Raw genomic sequence first — 19,217 nt, forward strand, 5'->3', positions numbered from 1 at the left:
TGTTGAATTCTCCTACTATATATGTATTTAATATCTGCTTTCAAAGGTTATAATAATTGTCTGATATATTTTGGTGCTTCTTAATTTGGTGAGAATATGTTGATGAGTGTTATGTCTTCTTGATGTATTGTCCCCTTAATCATAATGTAGTAACGGTCTATGTCTCTCTTTTTTTTTTAATTTGAAGTCTATTTTATCTGATGTAAGTGTCCCTGTTCCTGCCTTCTTTTTTGGTCCATTTGCTTGTAGGATTATTTTCCATCCTTTTACTTTCAGCCTGTGGTTTATCTTTTGTAGTTAAGTGTTTTTCCTGAAGGCATCAGAAGGTTGGGCTCCAGTTTTTAATCCAGCCCACTACTCTGTGTCTTTTTATTGATATGTTGGTGTCCATATTTACATTTAGACTTATTATTGATATGTTGGCGTCCATATTTACATTTTGTCTTTTTGTGATTTTATTCCTTGTCTTATTCTGCTCTTCTTATTCATTCCTCTATTGCTTTTGGCTTTAGCATTTCTTCTAGTGTTTTTTGGAGTGGGTGTTTAGTCATAATTAATTTCTCCAACCCATAATTTTCATTTAATCCCTGACGCAACTTTAAAGGTGATGCCCAATGCTAAGTCCCTTTTTAAGTGACCACTGAAGTGATTATTAGCATGACCAATGATCTAATTGCAAATAACCTCCTGATTGATTGGGGTTTAAACAGTATCTCCCAATAGGTCTTTCTGCCAAGTACACGTGAAAATATATCCTAGTGGAGCACAGATCATGGAGGCCATATAATGTAACTGTGAATCAAGGGGGTGAGCATATAGAAATTGTAGAGGAGAAACTTGGAACCAGGGGTGTTTTCCATATTTACACATGTTACCTCTTAGTTCTTTGGAGGTTTGCTTAATTAGGCAAGGACTTCTAGAAGGAGTGCAAATAAAGTTCAACATCACAATTAATACAAGGACTTATGGAAAGTATGGTGATAACTATTCCAGACAGACTCTAGATTTGTTTACAGAGTGAGGCTTCTGATGACTTAAATTCCTCCATGTGCAAGGGGTTGGGATATTTGGGCAATAGAGTTTTTATGAGCTTCTAGTGGGCTCTGAGACCTGGGACGCTGATCGCGAAAGACTCACCAGACAGGGGACTGCTGTCAGCTACAAGCAGTGTTTCTCTCTTTTTCTCAGCATGGTTATATGGGAATTGTAAACTAGGACATCTGCATTTTATCTTAAGTCAGAGAAAGCAAAACAATCTTGCCTCGCACGCCATGTACGTGAACTCATACACACCACATATGTGAACCCTTGGGCTTATCAGACATGCCTGTCCTTGTGAGCCTCTGTTGCTAAGTTATGACCGAAGAGACTTCCAAGGACGAAGCAAGTTTGGGGTGTCCCTCCCAGGTGGTTTTACACCCTGGCACATATGAGTTTTCTCAGTGTTTCAGTCAGTCCTTTCCCTTGCTGTCCTCAGGTCACCTCTCAGTTATCCTTATGCAAAATCTCTCCCTTTCTTTTTCTTTGCAAAGAGGGCTAAAATCTTTGCAGTGGAGTATTGTTCACGCATGGTTCAGCAGAGGCAGGAGTATTCGACACAAACAATCACACATATTAGTAAAACAATCACAACACTACTAACGCTATGGGTCATGCTCTGCATGAATGACTGCAGGTCCATTCCCTGAAGTGCCTTGGCTATTCCTTGAGCCAGTCCCTTATATGGTTCCTTGGGTAGGTCATGAGAAAAATAAGCCAACACCTGTTGTTGAAGAGCATGAATGTCCAAGGACATACTACTAGAGATACCATCCAGGTGGTATCTGATTGCCTGCCAGGAATGGTTAACTATTGTACTGCACTTGAGTCACACAGTACAGAGACATTCCAGTCACAATGCAGCATAATCTGATGTTGAAGTGCTACAAACTGGTCACCTAGTCATTGGACAGCTTGATGTAATTCACCCAGGCGACCCTCCAGTTCCTCATCCAGATGAACCTACTGCTGCCAAAGCTGCTTGGAATCCTTGTGCTCACAGTCTGCAGCAGCAGAGGATTAGGAACATAGGTCCAATAAAAAGATTCTTCACCAATTACCTCCACAATGGCCATCATTTCAAAACACAAAAATCACAGAAATTCGAGGTTTCTCCATACAGGCCACCAGACTCTCAGCTTGCTGCGCCAGCTTATTCAGCTGACCCCATGTCAGAGGATCTGCCTTCTTGATGTTTGAAGTGGGGTTGGTCACTGCTTTCAGGCTCAAGCTGTTCATCTCTTGAGTCAGAGGCTTGAAGTTGAATCTCCCCTCTAGGCCATAATGAGGCTTAATCAGTTTTGAAGGTAACCACCGCTGTCTGGCTTCCAGACCTGGAGAAACACAAGCAAACCGTCTTCCCCATGTGAGCACCTTGCCCTTTTCCCACTGATTTTTCATCTCATCTTTTCACCAAACAGGCTGGCTTACCTACAGCCTCTACTAAATGCCAATGCTTTTATTTTTATTTTTTATTTTTTTTTTTTTTTCCAAAGCCTCTGCTGCCTCTTCACATCTCTCTCTCCTCTCCCATCTGTCTGAAATCTCCTTGTGACTCTGTTTTTAAGGTGAATGAGCAGCTTCTAATATTAATTTTTTTTAAATAATAAATTTTATTTTTATATTCCCCCATACAATTGCAAACCCCACATTCTGACCCCAATCCCTCCCCTCCCACCCCCTACCCCCCAAAAAGTGTCTCTGGTTCATAGTTTTTTGTTGATTCTGATTTTCACTTTCTTATAGTTATTCATTTTCCTGGTCCCTTATTTAAGTTTTCTAGATTCCTGCTATGAGTGAGACCATCCGGTATTTTTCTTTTTCTTTTTGGCTTATTTCGCTGAGCATGATCCCTTCCAGCGCCATCCATGTTGCTGCAAATTGCATGTGTTTACCTTGTTTGAATGCTGAGTAATATTCCATGGTGTATATGTACCACATCTTCTTGATCCAGTCATCTATTTTTGGGCATTTGGGCTGTTTCCAAAGCTTAGCTATTGTAAATAGTGCTGCTATAAACATAGGGGTGCAGGTGTTCTTTGGAATTGATGTTTCTGTGTCCTTTGGGTAAATCCCTAGGAGTGGAATTGCTGGATCATATGGAAGCTCTATGTTTAGTAGGTCCAGAAATCTCCACACAGCTCTCCATAGTGGTTGGACCAGTTTGCACTCCCACCAACAGTGTAGAAGAGTTCCTTTTTCTCCACAACCTCGCCAACATTTGTTGTTGCTAGTTTTTTTAATATGTGCCATTCTCACTGGTGTAAGATGGTATGTATCTCATGGTAGTTTTGATTTGCATTTCCCTGATTACAAGTGATGTTGAACATTTTTTCATATGTCTGTTGGCCATTTGCATTTCCTCTTCAGAGAAGTTTCTTTTTAGCTCTTCTGCCCATTTTTTGACTGGATTATTTTCTTTTTTGTTGCTGAGTCTCATCAGCTCTTTGCAGATTTTTGTGATCAGTCCTTTATCATTAGTGTTGTGTGCAAAAATGTTCTCCCCGTTGGTGGGGTTTCTCTTTGTTTTTGTTATTGTCTCTTTTGCTGTGCAGAAGCTCTTTAATTTGATGTAGTCCCAGCTGTTTATCTTTGCCTTCACTATCACTGCTTTGGGTTATGTGTCTGTAAAGATGTCTTTGATATGCAAATCACGTAGTGTTTCGCCTATATTTCCTTCTATGTATTTTATGGTTTCAGGTCTTATAAATGCGAATGCTTTTAAGCTGCAGAACAGTCAGTATCAGCCCACAAATTGAAAAAATTTAGTGTAGCCTCCCCTGGTGGCGCAGCGGTTGAGCGCTGGGTTGCGAGGCCGCCCGCAGCCTCTGCAGCGCCAGTTCGATCCCCAGCCACTGGCGAGGGTCCCACAAGAAAAAATTTAGAAGTAATGAGTGCTTGAGCAATCAGTGTAGCAGGTGAATCTCTCCCCCTCTTTTGTTTTTTAAAGGCAGATCCCAGGATGTAATCTTAGGAAACAGGTTTTTTTTTTTTTTTTCAGGGTATTAGTGTATATAAGAGAATAACAATCTGTCAGCAGTATTGTCCATGAAGTTCCAGTAGGACAGCCCTTCATTACTGGAAATTAGTTAGGCCATGCCAAAAAAGCATCAGGAGGCATTAGCCAAAACAGAACAGTAAATATATCAAATTACAGGAAAAAAGAAACAAAAAGAAAAATCTTAAAGCTAGTTTAACTTATTTAAAAACAAGTTTTTTCCACCTAGATCCCAATTTTATATAATAGTACAGCAAAATATTTGTGAACTAAATTTACTTTCAGACTAATTTACCAATTTTTGCATAAAATCACAGGGCAGAATAAACAAACAGCAATTTTTGTTGGCCTTGTTTGAATACTCTATATAGGATCAGAGTGAACTCTTAAAATCCAGTCCATGTAGGCTTCAAGAACAAAGTTGGTCTGCCAGACTCCACCTGGGCTTTCCTCTTTTAAGGGTACCAGGACTTTTTCTTTTTCCGGATTGGCCAGTCCTGCCAATGGAGGCAAGCTTCCTCATCATTTTTGGAGGTCTCTGGAACCCTATGAACAAAGCAGCAGTTTCTCTTCTTTTGGTTCCGCTCTATGTCAACTCCCTGGAAGAATTCCATTCAAAGCCACACAAAATGTAACTACAAGTTAGCTAAAACTTAGTAAAAATCAGGTGTATCTCCAGCCGTCTATGCAGTCCTTTGTAGAAAATATTTACTGTCAAAAGTTGTATCAATTTGAATCAGTTCAGGCCTTTTTTCCTTATTTTTTGTAGAAACAATTTCTGCAAACATCAAACCATTGAAGTGTACAATATTGCAAGGCAACAGTAACCATTGACAATTTACATACATATCAGGTACTGAAAGATATTGTTTTAGAAAACCAATGTTAACATTTCTATACATGTCAGTTTTACCATTTTTTCAAATGACAATGCTTCCCTTCTAGTGTAACTTTATCAAGTATACCAAATAGGACAAATTTATCTAGTGCCTTTCCCAGGAGGAAGGGGAGAAATATTTTGGAGTGTCTTGTCTCTGGAGCTCTACTAAGGTTCCACACAATTTCCTTTGGTCGACCAAATGACAGGCTACCAAATTTTACTTCAATATAGATTTCTGGGAAGCTTTGCCATAAATATTAGAAAACAGCAACAACCACCATATTTAATCTCTATGAAAGTGTTGTGCCGGGGACCAGCCTCCAGCAAAACGTCGTGTCAGGGGTTCCTGAAAGGATGAGACGGCCTAGGCGAAAACGAAAGAACTGAAAACTTAAGGGCTGAGGGGAAGGGGATGAGGTAGAATGAGGAGACACTGACACTTGGTGAGGTGCTAGTATCTTCTGCCGAGAGACTCAGCAGGTCTTTATTTATTCATTATTAGTAATAATAATAAGAAAATACATTATCATGTGTAAAGCATAAACAATTAGTATATTATGTTTCCCATAGACTACTGGCCCCTACAGGTCTCAGCTAGACGGCAGCTTTCAAGGTTAACAGATAATAAACCAAACCTAACATTAAAGCTACTTATTTTTTCATTCAGACAATTATTTAAAACAGTGAATAACCGCCAGTGCATCCCTATCAGCTAAAGCCTAAGCATCAAAGGACTATTCTATTCACATGACCTTCAGCTGGAGACCAGCTGCAGTTCAGCTATCAGAACTTTTTCTACCTAGAAATTCCTTAACTCAAATAGCTTCATATTAAAAACTTTCCCAAGAAACTTCAAGAGAAAACAAAATAGAAGGACCTGCTATGATTATTGTATTGTAATGCTTGTCAGGCATATTCAATAAGTTGTCTTCCATTGTCAAGTAGGCCAAATTGTTTAATAATTAGTTTCTAATTTTCCATGCCGTTTATTTGCAATATACTGATGCATATAATATAGTGCCTAATGTACTTTTTTGGGAAATTTTTTCTTATTTATGACCAAGAACAAAAAGTGAAGGAATGTTAGATCTTCAACCTCACGGTGTGAGGCACAAGGAATCTTCAGCCCCACGGTGTGAGGCCCTTTAGCTTCGGCCCCACGGTGTGAGGCCCTTTGGCTTCGGCCCCACGGTGTGAGGCCCTTTGGGCTTCACTGCTTGCCAGTGTCTTATCTGGCTGGGGCATCAAGGCCTCCTGCAGCAGTGTTGGCCCTAAGTATAATATTGACAGTCAAATCATAACCTTTAATTTTTATCTCAAAAACCTTCTTCAGACATTATGTACCCAACATCATTAACCCAGACAAGAACTAAGATTATACCCTATGCGAGTTTATAAGTACATGTTTTGTAACAACCCATTAAATTACAACTCAGTTATTAACCAAAAATTTTTTCAGCTGATACGTTCCCAAAACACTAAGATAACTAAGAAATTTTTGTAACAAATCATTTGAGTATACAGAATTTCTTTTCCTAAAATTCCTTTCTCAGAGCTTTAACACTTTCCTTAGCTTTGTTAATTTTAACTCTTTTTTTTTTTTGTGCTTTCTTAAAATGTCTTTTTTAGACCTTCAACATTTGCTTTAGTACTTATTACTTTACTTTTAGGACCATTAAAATATCTATTTTTAATACATGTTTTTCTTTGTAAACACATATTTTACATCTTTGTAAAAACACTCACTTTACACCGATTTAGGATTATCACATCTTTTGTTTGCAGTAAGACAGTATAATACATTATAATACTATCATCTCTTTGGACTAGATGGCTTAAATGTGAACACACAAGGTAATATGACATTGGAATTTTCAGTTTTCACATAATAGGTGCAAAAAGTAAACCTAAAAGTTTAGTTGAAGCTTTAGTTTCTGTTAGGACTGGAATTCCATTTTGCATGGCTGTTAATAAAACAATGGCACATACCTAGGTTTTTCTAGGCTAGCTAATAATCAAACAAGCATTAGGCAGATTAATAAAAACAAGAAAAATCAGAGCAACATATAGCTACTATGTACATTTTTATATACATGTGACTCAGTAGGAACAACAAAAGTACCTTTTATGCCTTTTTTAAAAATAAATACATTTAAATAGTAAATTATTAATACTTAACATTATAACTTTAAGGCATATATGCTTTGAATTATATCATAAGATTTGAACTAGTTCTTGTTTCTCAAAAATCTTGGATCACAGTCTCAAGATTTGTTTCTATGAGAATTTATATAGGCGCCGTTTATAATTAGTCCTCCAGAGGTAAAAACAAAACAAAACAAAAACACAAAGACAGACACAAACAGACACAGAGATCTCTTGAATCTCTTGATACACATTTAAAATTTTGGCTATGTGTATAAATTTTAAGAGATAGTTATTTTATCAATATTTGTGAAGACTTTTTTTTCTTATTTCTTATTTATTTATTTATACAAGCACTGGGTACAGTCAGAAGCGCGGGAGGGTGAGAGAATTCACCAGAGCCAGAGCAGGGAGCAGAGCGGGCAGAAGGACCCAAGTACACTGCTGAGGGGAGCAGCGGGAAGCAAGAGAGGTCTGCGCGCCATGTGGGACCCTCCTCCGGTGGCCGGGGAGCAGCCGGGGATCGAACCGGAGCTGCAGAGGCTGCGGGCAGCCTCACAACCCAGCGCCAACTGCTGCGCCACCGGGGAGGCCCAGATCAACCATATTTTAAATTTGTATTTTTAAGAGTGACTCTGGCTTTAAAGAAGCCGTACACAGAAAATTTACATTAGTATTTTAAGGCCAGAAAAAAAAATTCCTTTAAAATTATAAAAGAGCCTTCATAAAACATCTCAAACTACCTAGTTTTTGAGATGCCTTAGCTTTTCATTTATGTTTGATACCCTCATTTGCCAAGTTTTTTCTATACACTTTTATATTAAGAAGCTTTTTAATGAGTTAAAAGCTAAAATCTTTACATAGAATAAGTGTCTAATCTTAGTTATTAGTAAAGACCTTGGGCTCAAGACCACAACAGTCACGGCAGTTTTTACTAACTTTTTTAGATAAGAAAATATTTTTGAGTTTATATATATGTATTTTAAATATTTATTTTATTTATACAAGAGCCGGGGTACAGGCCAGATGCGCAGGATAGTGAGAGGATTCACCAGAGACAGAGCGGGGAACAGAACAGGCAGACTGACTGAAATACACTGCTGAGGGGAGCAGCGGGCAAAATAGGAGAGGTCTGCTCGCCATGTGGGTTGCTCCGAGTCCAGCATGGATCAAAGTTGCACTTCAGAGGTGGACAGCTCCACGGCACTGCACCCAACCACCTGCGCCACCAGGGAGGTCTGAGTTTATATTTTTAAGAAATGATCCTTTGGCTTTAAGTTGTTACTATTTTATCTCACTGAGGACAATCTTTTTTTTTTTAATTTTATTTTTATATTCCCCATACAATTGCGACCCCCTTATTTTGACCCCGATCCCTCCCCTCCCCGCCCCCACCCACCATAGAGTGGATCAAGAAGATGTGGTACATACACACCATTCAAAAAAGATAAACACATGCAATTTGCAGCAACATGGATGGAGCTGGAAGGGATCATGCTCAGCGAAATAAGCCAAAAAGAAAAATACTGGATGGTCCCACTCATAGAGGCTCCAGGGAGGCCCTGAGTAGAAGTGTTTTTTAGAAAAAAACTCTGTTTGATCTGGAGGGGAAACACCTCACTGTTATAAGTGCCTCTCTGATGAGCAGGCAGGAGAGAGGAGATGCAGGTTGGGTGTTTCCACTTCATCAGGTCAGTCAGGCTCTGGGAAAATCCCAATCAGTTATGTTTATGTAAAATAGATTATTTTTTTTAAATATGCTTTTAACTATTTTATTTATTTATACACGCACTGGGTACAGTCAGAAGCACGGGAGGGTGAGAGAATTCACCAGAGCCAGAGCGGGGAGCAGAGCAGGCAGAAAGACCGAAGCACACTGCTGAGGGGAGCAACCGCTGCGCCACCGGGGAGGCCCTGTAAAATAGATTATTATGAGGACAGACTTTGTTAAGAATAGAATATCTAGAAATAAAACCCAACACTCCTTTATATACAGGAATTGCTTTTTTCTCAATTAATAAGCACTGTTGACACACTTCCTATATTTGCTACTTTGTTCTCTCATGTGGATCAATACCTTCCGAAAGAGGAGCTGAATTTTAGAGTGTGAGAGCTCTCAGAAGCCAGATTGTTCTGCATTTTACTTTACAGATGAGAAAACTTGGGCTCATGGGATTGAATTTATTCATCAAGGGCTCTTACAGATGGAGTCAGGATTTAAACCCAACTTTTGCAATTTCTACTGTATTGTGCACTTAGCCCAAATGTGTTCCTTTAATTATCAATGGTTTAAAGTATAACAATTTATTCTTTAAAAAAAAAGAATGGACTATCTTGGGCATATTTTCTATTGGCTACTTTCCTTTCTTTCCAATTTCAGAAACATTTTCCCTATAGCCTCAGTTCCCTAATGGGTCTAAAAAGATCTGTAGACTTAGTTTGTGGGTTTTTTTCCTTGTGAACACTGTCTTATAAGTTCCTTATGTGCCACACCACGAAGTCGGGTGTGTTTTTGACTCAGTTTTTAGTATTTGTCTGCTGGCAGCTTTAAACCTTCATCCTTCCTTATTCCCTCTTGTGTCCCACATTTGGATGAGATTATAAGAATGAGAATGGCTTCTCATTCCTTTAGTGCTGACAAGAAATTCAGGCTATGGAAAATGCTGCTGACACGCACAAACTCATGGTGACTCACCCCCTAACCTCAGTAACTAAACCTGCCCCTGACTCCTTTCCTTGTGTTCTCAAGTTAGTTCCCACCTGCCTGAGAGCCTGTGTGGCTTTCCAAGACTTCCTTTCGTAACCTTTAGCCATGTGTGTTACCAGTCCAGAGATCTGGGCAGGAGGCTACCTGTCTGTGCAGGTGACTGTGAGAGTTACGGGAAAGGTAATTTAGCGTCTATATTGTAATAGAGTTTAGTTAGTAAGTTATCAATAAATCCTCCATTGTTTTTAAGAGAGAATAATGGCAAGATTATACAACCAGTTCTTTTCAGTTTGGTTTGTTACCAATTCTTGCTGGCAAAGATTGATTTGAAGCTCAAATTGCCACATCACAGGGCCAAAAAAATCATAAATTTACAGTCTCCAATCTTAATTTATAAACATTTTATTATTAACATTTTTATTATCAGAAGAGAATTATGCAATATTTTTTGAAAGAATTTAGTAATAAGAATATAAATATCTTTGTAACATGAAGATTCCTAACTAGGCCTTGGGCAGTTAGTTGTTAGTCTCCTGGTGTTCCCATCCCTGTTCTATCCCATGGAGAACTGGTCTTGTTTCTTTGGTTATTCTTCATACCTTTACCATCTCTTCTTTTCACTAAGCAGTGTTCTTTCAGTTTTGCCTGCGCTGGTGTTTTTTCAATAAATGAATAGTAATGAAATTATATTCAGGATATTTTTTGGTTGGCTCTTTGCTCCTGTGAGCCAACTAAGTTACTTGTCCATTCCATTGGTTATGGGCTTTATCTAGTTTAACTTTTTACTCTTAAAAATACAATTCCTACCATTCTTCTGTCATTTTGCCTAGTATATTCTCTACAGCTATTCTCTGGCTATTGGAGAAAATTACTAGAATAGTAATTTGCTAGATTGATTATGATCAAGGTCAAATTTCAGGAATGACAATGGACTGTATTAGTTGATGCTTTCTCCATTCATGCATAATTTGTTGAATAAGGTCATCAATACTTGGGATTATTAAACTGACTGATTTTTCTCCTAACCAGTGTGAAGTATAATGTTTGGCAGTCAACATGGAAGTGGACATTTTTTTCATCTCTGGTCTTTCATCTTCTATTAAATATATTTTGGTTGCAGTCATGCATCACTTAATGATGTTGGAAAACACCCTGAAAAATGTATTGATGGGCAGTTTTGTTGTATGAACATACTAGAGTGTAATTATACAAACCTACACGGTGTTGCATGAGTTTCCCATTTTCAAACTATGTATTTAGTCATACACTAATCCCTTAATACAGCATATATATATTATATTCCTTTTTAAATTAATATTTGAGTCGATCATTCTCTTGCTTTAGGACTATTTTCTCTTACATGAGAAAATTCTCCTTATTTGTGTATCATGAAGCATTTGCCTATGACTTCTAAAAGTGACCTACCTTTATCTTTCCTATTTCAGTATACGATGAATTGGCTATTGTTCATGGTTTAGAGAGAAATACAGTGCATTTTCTCAATTAAATAAGAATTTGTCTTTACCCCATGTATAAAGTGTTCATGATATTTGCTGTTGATATTGTGTTGCCCTTGACTGTTGCACTCTGTCCTTGACCAGGCTTCCTTTCTTTTAACTTTTGAGGGAAAGTTTTTTGTGTTTACATTTTATCCTAGATGTGGTAATAGCTTTCCACCCTAAATGCAGGACCAAAAAAGACACTTTTCCATTCCCTTAAGCTTTTTTTTCCTTTCTCTGGAATACTATAACTTGAAAATCTTTTTTCCCATTTTATTTTTCCTTATGTTCAGTATCCTTACGTTGCTTTACTATATTGAATCATCTCCCTGTATTCACTAAAATATGCCCATGATAATCAAGATCTGCTCATCTTTTTTATTTAATTCTTTTTATTTATATATTTTTTACATCATTGTTCGTTTTTAAACAATGTTTGCTTCCCCCTCCCATCAGCTGTAGTCTCCATAGAATTTCATTCACCAATGCACCTATGCACACCATCACCACAGTCACCTGCGCTGCTCCCTCCCTCCCTCTGATCCCTCTCTTTCCTCCTCCCCTGCAGGATGTCTCTGGTTTAAAATTGTCTGTTTTTGTTGTATTGTGTTGTGTATTGTTATTTTTTTCCCTGAAGTCTTATTTGGTTCCCCTATATTCCTCCTATAAGTGAAACCATTCAATATTTTTCTTTTTCCTTCTGACTTATTTCACTAGAGTGTAATTATACAAACATAATTCCTTCTAGCTCCATCCATGTTGCTGCGAATGGCATGAATTTATCTTTTTTAATTGCTGAAGAGTATTCAATTGTGTGTATATACCACAGCTTCTTGATCCAGTCATCTGTTTTTGGGCATTTGGGTGGTTTCCAGGTTTCACCTATTATAAATAGTGCTACAATAAACATAGGGGTACAGGTGTTCTTTTGAATCAATCTTTCTATGTCCTTTGAGTAGATCTCTACGAGTGGAATTGCTGAATCATATGGTAGCTCCATTTTTAGTGTTCTGAGGAACCTCCAGCCAGCTTTCCATAGTGGTTTGGACCAGTTTCCACTTCCACCAGCAATGTAGGAGAGTTCCTTTTTTCATCACATCCTCACCAACATTTGTCATTGTTAGTTTTTTTGATATGTGCCATTCTTACTGGTGTAAGGGGATATCTCACTGGTGTAAGGTGGTTTTGATTTGCATTTCCCTAATTATAGGGGATGTTGAACATTTTTTCATATGCCTGTTGGCCATTTGCATTTCCTCTTTGAAGAAGTGTCTTTCAAGTTCTGCCCATTTCTTGGCTGGATTGTTTATTTGGTTTTTGTTGAGTCTTGAGAGTTCTTTGTGTATCTTTGTGATTAGTCCCTTTTCAGTTGAATGGGGTGTCACTTTGTTTTGGTTCATGTCTCTTTTGCTGTGCAGAAGCTTTCAGTATGATGTAATCCCAGCTGTTTACCTTTTCCTTCACTTTCTTCGCTTTGGGTGATAAGTCTTTAAAGATGTTACTGAGATGTGTTTTCTAGTGTTTTACCTGTATTTTCTTCTATATATTTTATGCTTTCAGGTCTTACATCCAGTTCTTTTATCCATTTTGAGTTGATTTTTGTGCCTGGTGAGAGGTAGTGGTCTGGTTTCATTCATTTCCATGTGGTGGTCCAGTTTTCCCAGCACCATTTAATGAATAAACTGTCCTTGTTCCATTGCATATTCTTTGCTCACTTGTCAAAGATTAGTGTCCATATATGTGTGGCTTTATTTCTAGGCTTTCTATTCAGTGCCATAGATCTGTGTCTGTTTTTGTTCCAGTACTGTATTGTTTTAATTATTATGGCTTTGTAGTATAGTTTGAAGTTTAGATGTGTGATTTCCTTTGTTTTCACTGGTAAAACTTTGGCTATTCACGGTTTTTTGTGATTCCATAGGAATTTCATCAGTATTTTTTCTGTTTCTTTGAAGAATATCATTGAGATTTTTATCAGAATAGCATTGAATCTGTAAATATCTTTGGTAGGATGGTCATTTTAATAATGTTAATTCTTCCAATGCATGAGCAGGGGATGTCTGTCCATTTCTTTGTGTCTTCTTCTGTTTCTTTTAACAGTGTTTTATAATTTTCTTTGTATAGGTCCTTTATCTTTTGTTAGGTTTAGTCCCAAGTATTTGATTTTTTTTGTTTCAATAATAAAAAGGATGCTTTTCTTGACTTCTTCTTCTTCAGATTGATTGTTGGTATATAAGAAGGCTACTGATTTTTGTGTGCTGATTTTGTATCCTGCTACTTTACAAACTGATTATTTTGATTAGTTTTTCTGTGGAGTTCTTAGGGTTTTTAATGAATATTATCATACCGTCTGCAAATAGTGATAGTTTTACTTCTTCTTTCCCTTTTGGATTCCTTGTATGTCTTTCTCTTGTGTTATTGCTCTGGCTAGTACCTCTAGTATTATATTGAAGAGCAGTGGTAAGTGAGGACTTCCTTGTCTTGTTCCTGATCTTAAACGAAAAGCCTTCAGCTTTTCACCATTGAGAATAATATTGGCTGTGGGTTTGTCATAGTTGGCTTTTATCATGTTAAGGTATGTTGAGGTATGTTCTTTCTATCCCAAGAATTTCAAGGGCCTTCACCATAAATGGATGTTGTACTTTGTCAAATGCTTTCTCAGCAGGTATTGATATGATCATATGGTTTTTATTTTTCTTTTTTTGATGTGTTGGATTATACTGATCGATTTTCATATGTTGAACCATCCTTGTGCCCCTGGAAAAATCCCACTTGATCATGGTGTATTATCACTTTGATGCATTGTTGGAGTCTATTGGCAAGGATTTTTTTGAGGACTTTTGCATCAGTGTTCATTAGGGAGTTTGGCCTGTAATTTTCTTTTTTTGAGTTGTCTTTGGTTTTAAATTTAGTGTAATGTTGATTGTGTACAATGTATTTGGTAGTATTCCTTCTTTTTCAATTTTTTTGAAAGAGTTTGTGAAAATTTATTGTAATTTATTTCTGAAAATTTGGTAGAATTCATTTGTGAAGCCGTCTGAGCCTGTGCTTTTGTTTTTGGGGGGTGTGTTGATTACTGCTTCAATTTTGCTGCTTGTAATTGGTCTGTTTAGGTGTTCTATTTTTTCTCTATGTAGCTTTGGATGATTATATCATTCTATGAACTTGTCCATCTCTTCTAGATTGTTGAATTTATTTGCATATAAGTGTTCATTGTAATCTCGGATTATTCTTTTGATTTCAACAGTCTGTTGTGATTTCTCCTCTTTTGTTTTTGATCCTATTTATATGTGTTTTCTCCCATTTTTTCTTTGTGAGCCTGGCTAGAGGTTTGTCTATTTATTTTTCCAAAGAACCAACTTTTGGTTTCATTCATCTTCTGGATTGTTTTTCTAATTCCTATTTCATTTATTTCTGCTTTGATTTTTTATTATTTCATTTCTTCTACTGGTTTTAGGGGTTTTTTGTTTTTTGTTTTCTTGTCCTTTGATATGTGAGATTAGGTTGTTTCTTTGAGTTCTTCTTGTTTCTTGGTGTGAGCCTGTATTGCTATATATTTTCCTCTTATTACTGCATTTGCTGTGTCCCATACGTTTTAAAAATTGGTGTCCTCAATGTCATTCAACTCAGTATTTTTTAATTTCTTCTTTGCTCTCCTCATTAGTCCAGTGGTCTTCCAGTTGTGTGAATTTCAATCATCATGAAGTGGGAGGGGTCCTTGTTTTCTTTTCATGATTTATTTCTAGTTTGATACCTTTATGATCAGAGAAGATAGTTGGAATAATTTTGACCTTAATGTATTTGGGGTTTTTTTTTTTTTTGTTTGTTTTTAAAGATTTATTTATTTATGCATACAGGTGCTGGGGTACAGGCCAGAGATGCAAGGGGTGAGAAGATTCACCAGAGACAGAGTGGGGAACAGACCAGGAAGATTGACTGAAGTACACTGCTGAGGGGAGCAGCGGACAAGTCAGGAGAGGTCTGCTGTGCCATGTGGGTTGCTCCCTGGACGGCCGGGAAATGAACTCGTGCTGCAGTTGCTGTGGATTGCTTCATAGGTTGCGTCTTAACCCTTGTGCCACCAGGGAGGCCCCTTAATGTATTTGTTGATGTTTATCTTGTGGACCAGTATGTGCTTGATTCTGGAAAATGATCCATGCATGCTTGAGAAAAATGTGTAATAGATTTTGGGGGGTGCAGTGTCCTTTAGATGTCTGTTAAGCTCATGAGTTCTATGTCTTTATTTTATGTCTCATTGATCTGTCCATTGGTGAGAGTGGGGTGTTGAAGTCTCCTACTACATATGCATTTTCTTTTATGTCAGTTTTCAGAGCCGATAATAATTGTTTAATATATTTTGGTGCTCCTTCATTTGGTGAATGTAAGTTGATGTTATATCTTCCTGATGTATAATGTAGTGTCCATCTACATCTCTTTTTACCTTTTTTAATTTGAAGTCTATTTCATCTGATATAAGTATAGCTGTTCCTGCCTTCTTTTTTGGTCCGTTTGCTTGTAGGACTGTTTTCCAACCTTTTGCTTTTAGTCTGTGCTTATCTTTTATAGTTAAATATGTTTCCTGAAGACAGCACAAGGTTGGAGTTTGTTTTTTAGGTCAGCCTGCTACTGTGTGTCTTTTTATTGATGAGTGTAGTCCATTTACATTTATAGTTAATGTTGATACGTTAGCAGCTGTATTTGCCATTTTGTCTGTCTTTTTGTGATTTTATTCCTTGCTTTATTCTGTTGTTCTTCATTCCTCTCTTGGTTTTGGCTTTAGGACTTCTTGTAGTCGGGGTTTAGTTGTAATGAATTTCTGGAGTGTATTTGTCTGAGAAGGTCCTTATTTTGTCCTCATACAGTAAGGAGAGCTTTGCAGGATTACGTATTCTTGGTTGGCATTCTCTGTCTTGAAGTTTGTTGAATATGTTACTCCATTCTCTGGAGTTTCTTTGGAGAGGTCTGATCTCAACCTTACTGGTTTTCCCTTATAAGTTATCTCTTTCTTCCCCCTTGCCAGTTTCATTATTTCTTCCTTGTCTTGGACTCTTGCAAGCTTTACTATTATGTGTCTTGCTGTAGTTTTCTTTTCACTGTGGTAATTGGGTGTTCTTCTCACCTTTTGTATGTCTATATTCATCTCCCTTTTCATGCTTGGAAGTTCTCTCCTTGAATAATTTCTCAGTTCCTTAGTCTCTCTCCTCACCTTCTGGAATATTTCCTTTCTTCATGGAGTCTGATAATTGTTGAAGAGTTTCCTCATTATTTTCCTTTGTACTTCTCTCTCCTTTTCTCTTTCGGGTTTTTTTATTTCTTATCTATCTTTGAGAATACAGATCCATTTTTCCATTTTATCGATTCTGTTTTCATTGCTTTTCCCAGAGTTCTTTAGCTCCTCCAATAATCTCTATCTCCTTCATTTCTTTTATTTCCTTAAGGTCTCTTTTTCATTTCTCAGTTCATTGATTATTTGTCTCATATCGTATTTTTCCTTTTCCTTTTCTTTATGCTTTTTAATCATCATTATTCTTCTAAATTCTCTATCTGACAGAGAAGTTCTTCCATGTCATTGCTGTTGAGTTATGGTGACTGATACTCTTTTTGTGATGTGTCCTTCTCCTGCAGGCTTGCCTGATGATTTATATTTTTCCTTCACCCTGCTGTTTGCTTTCTAATTAGTCCTATGCATTGGGATGTTGTGCCACTGGTGTTGGCAAGCATCTCTTTGGTGTGCTCCTTCAGGGGTGTCAGAAACTGTTTACCAGACCAAGTCCAGTACTGCTAGGCCAAAACTCCACCAGGGTGGTGATGCTGTGGCTGTAATGTTGGACACTGTCCCTTATGGTTCCCTCCCTCTATATTTACTCAGTTTCAGAAGGAAGTCTTGGAGTCCCTGCCTTCGAGCTGTCAGCTAGTTGGTGATTTTGTTCTGGTTACTAGATGGCACCAAAGACCAGTACTTTCTGACCTATACCTTTTCCCAGTAGTTCCCTGGGAAATGGAGGTGGGAGGGGAGAACCTCAACACAGGGGCTATTGCTCATGCTGGGTGCAGTATGTCTGCCCCGTGTTCACCCAGTGTTGTGCCTGCAGCTGTGCAGATTCCGCACCCTGAATTCTTGTGCCCTAGTTCTCAGTTCCAGGACTCTCAGATCCAAAGCTCTGGCTGTCACCCTGTTGGGTGCCCACTGCTATGGTGTATCCCATGCCCCAGATCCTGTGCCCAGCTCTGAGTTCCAGAATGCGGGCTGTTGTGTGCTATCTTCAGTAGTCTTGCTGCATGCACCATTTCCTTCTCACCCCTGTTTACGTGGCCCACACCCTCTCAGAGCCTGAGTGTGGTTTTGGAATCCCTGGCATCCAACTATCAGGTATTTGGTTATTTTGTTCTAATCACTAGGTGATTCTAGAAAACTTCCCTAGTATCCTTCCAGAACTGTGTTCTCCCCTTCCCCTGCCCCATAGGTCTCCAGGAAACAAAGGTGGAAGGGGTGGTATGGAGTGCCTCAGTGGTGTGTCTGCCCTGTGCCCCACCTTTATGGGGATCCCATGCCCCAAATTTCGTGCCCCAGTTCTCAGTTCCGAAGCTCTCAGATACAGAATGCTGGCGGTAGCCTAGTTAAGTGCCCTCAGATGTGATGCCTTTTACACCCCATCTCATGCCCAGGCACCTGGTTTTTGGTTTTTGGGTTTTTTTTGTTTGTTTGTTTGTTTTTAAAGATTTATTTATTTAGTTAGTTAGTTAGTTAGTTAGTTAGTTAGTTAGTTATGCAAGCACTGGGGTACAGTTAGAAGCGGGGAGGGTGAGAGAATTCACCAGAGCCAGAGCGGAGAGCAGAACAAGCAGAGTGACAAAGTACTCTGCTGAGGGGAGAAGCGGGTGACAGGAGAGGTCTGCGTGCCATGTGGGAACCTCGCCTGGTGGCCGGGGATTGAACCAGCACAACAGAGGCTGCGGGCAGCTTCGCAACCCCAGCGCTCAACCGCTGCGCCACCAGGGAGGCCCACACCTGGTTTTTGATCACCCAGTGAGGGTCATTCACTTCAGTGACTGCTCCTGCATGTCTCCCCACAATCCTAGGTCTTGGGTGCCAGAACCTGGGCAGCCGTCAACCACGTAAGCTTTTTGAGCACACCCGCTTTTCCATGCAAGCTTATTGGCTGGCCTTTGGCTATTTGCAAGTCTCTCAGTGGATTCCCTATCTTCCTCTAATGGCACCAAGTTTGCAATTACACACTGTGCTGTTTGCTCACCTATGTGGCAGTTCCCGCATGGTTCCCCACAGTTCCTGGTCACGGGGCATAGTGCCTGCAGTAGTTCCTTTCCACTCATTATCCTGCTTGATCTCTAGTTTGTTCTTGTTTTTTTTTCTCCCTTCCGTTGGTCACAGTGTGCTGGCTTTGTGGGTGAGGGAGGGTAGCAGGGTTCTGATGCTTTCCTTTCTTCTCATCCTCTGTTACTGTAACTTTCCTCTTCAGGAAGCTTGCCAGCATAGCCGGTTTATCTTACATGTCCCAGTTCTCACAGGGACCTGCTGCTTTTTCTATTAATTTTTTTTATGGGAGAATTTACTCGTAGTATTTCTTTGCCACCATGTTGATCAATTGACAAAGATCCTAGTTTGAAGATCTTTGATGTATATTATGCAAGTTGTCATTTTGTACTTCAAAAGACTGGCCATTTTTTAAATATATTTTCCCTCTTACTACATCTGGTGAACTATGTTATTTTTTAGTTTTTGGGTTTTTGACTCCTACAAAGTATTCTGGGGATATGTAGAATTTCATAAAGATATAATTTGGGGAGAGCTAGTTATCTTGAGTTCTTTCTAAGACCATGTGCTGTCTTTTTTGTTTTATTCTCTTTTATATCATCCAATAAGGATTGAAAGATTTTTCCATTAAATGATGTGCTTAGTACTTAGTACATAGATGTGCTTAATACTTCATTAAA

At 38.5% G+C, this 19,217-nt stretch overlaps 1 protein-coding gene across 5 annotated transcripts in view; it reads left to right on the plus strand.

The window, feature by feature from the left end:
- LOC119240989 (zinc finger protein 791-like) overlaps window positions 1–19,217 on the plus strand; it is a 53,938-nt gene that overhangs the window by 27,416 nt on the left and 7,305 nt on the right. Inside the window, exon 2 of one of the 5 annotated variants that reach the window (XM_054693295.1) lies at window positions 15,122–15,243. The exons of 2 other annotated variants lie outside the window; for them this stretch is intronic. The gene's annotated coding sequence lies outside the window, so the exon portion shown is untranslated. Of the gene's footprint in view, window positions 1–15,121; window positions 15,258–18,344; window positions 18,381–19,217 lie in introns of those variants that run through there. 2 more of the 5 variants (XM_037505902.2, XM_037505901.2) reach the window with 2 other exon arrangements.

Source organism: Talpa occidentalis, unplaced genomic scaffold, assembly GCF_014898055.3.
Source record: "Talpa occidentalis isolate TD23 unplaced genomic scaffold, MPIMG_talOcc4v2.1 talOcc4.12, whole genome shotgun sequence".
NCBI classification, from domain to species: domain Eukaryota; kingdom Metazoa; phylum Chordata; class Mammalia; order Eulipotyphla; family Talpidae; genus Talpa; species Talpa occidentalis.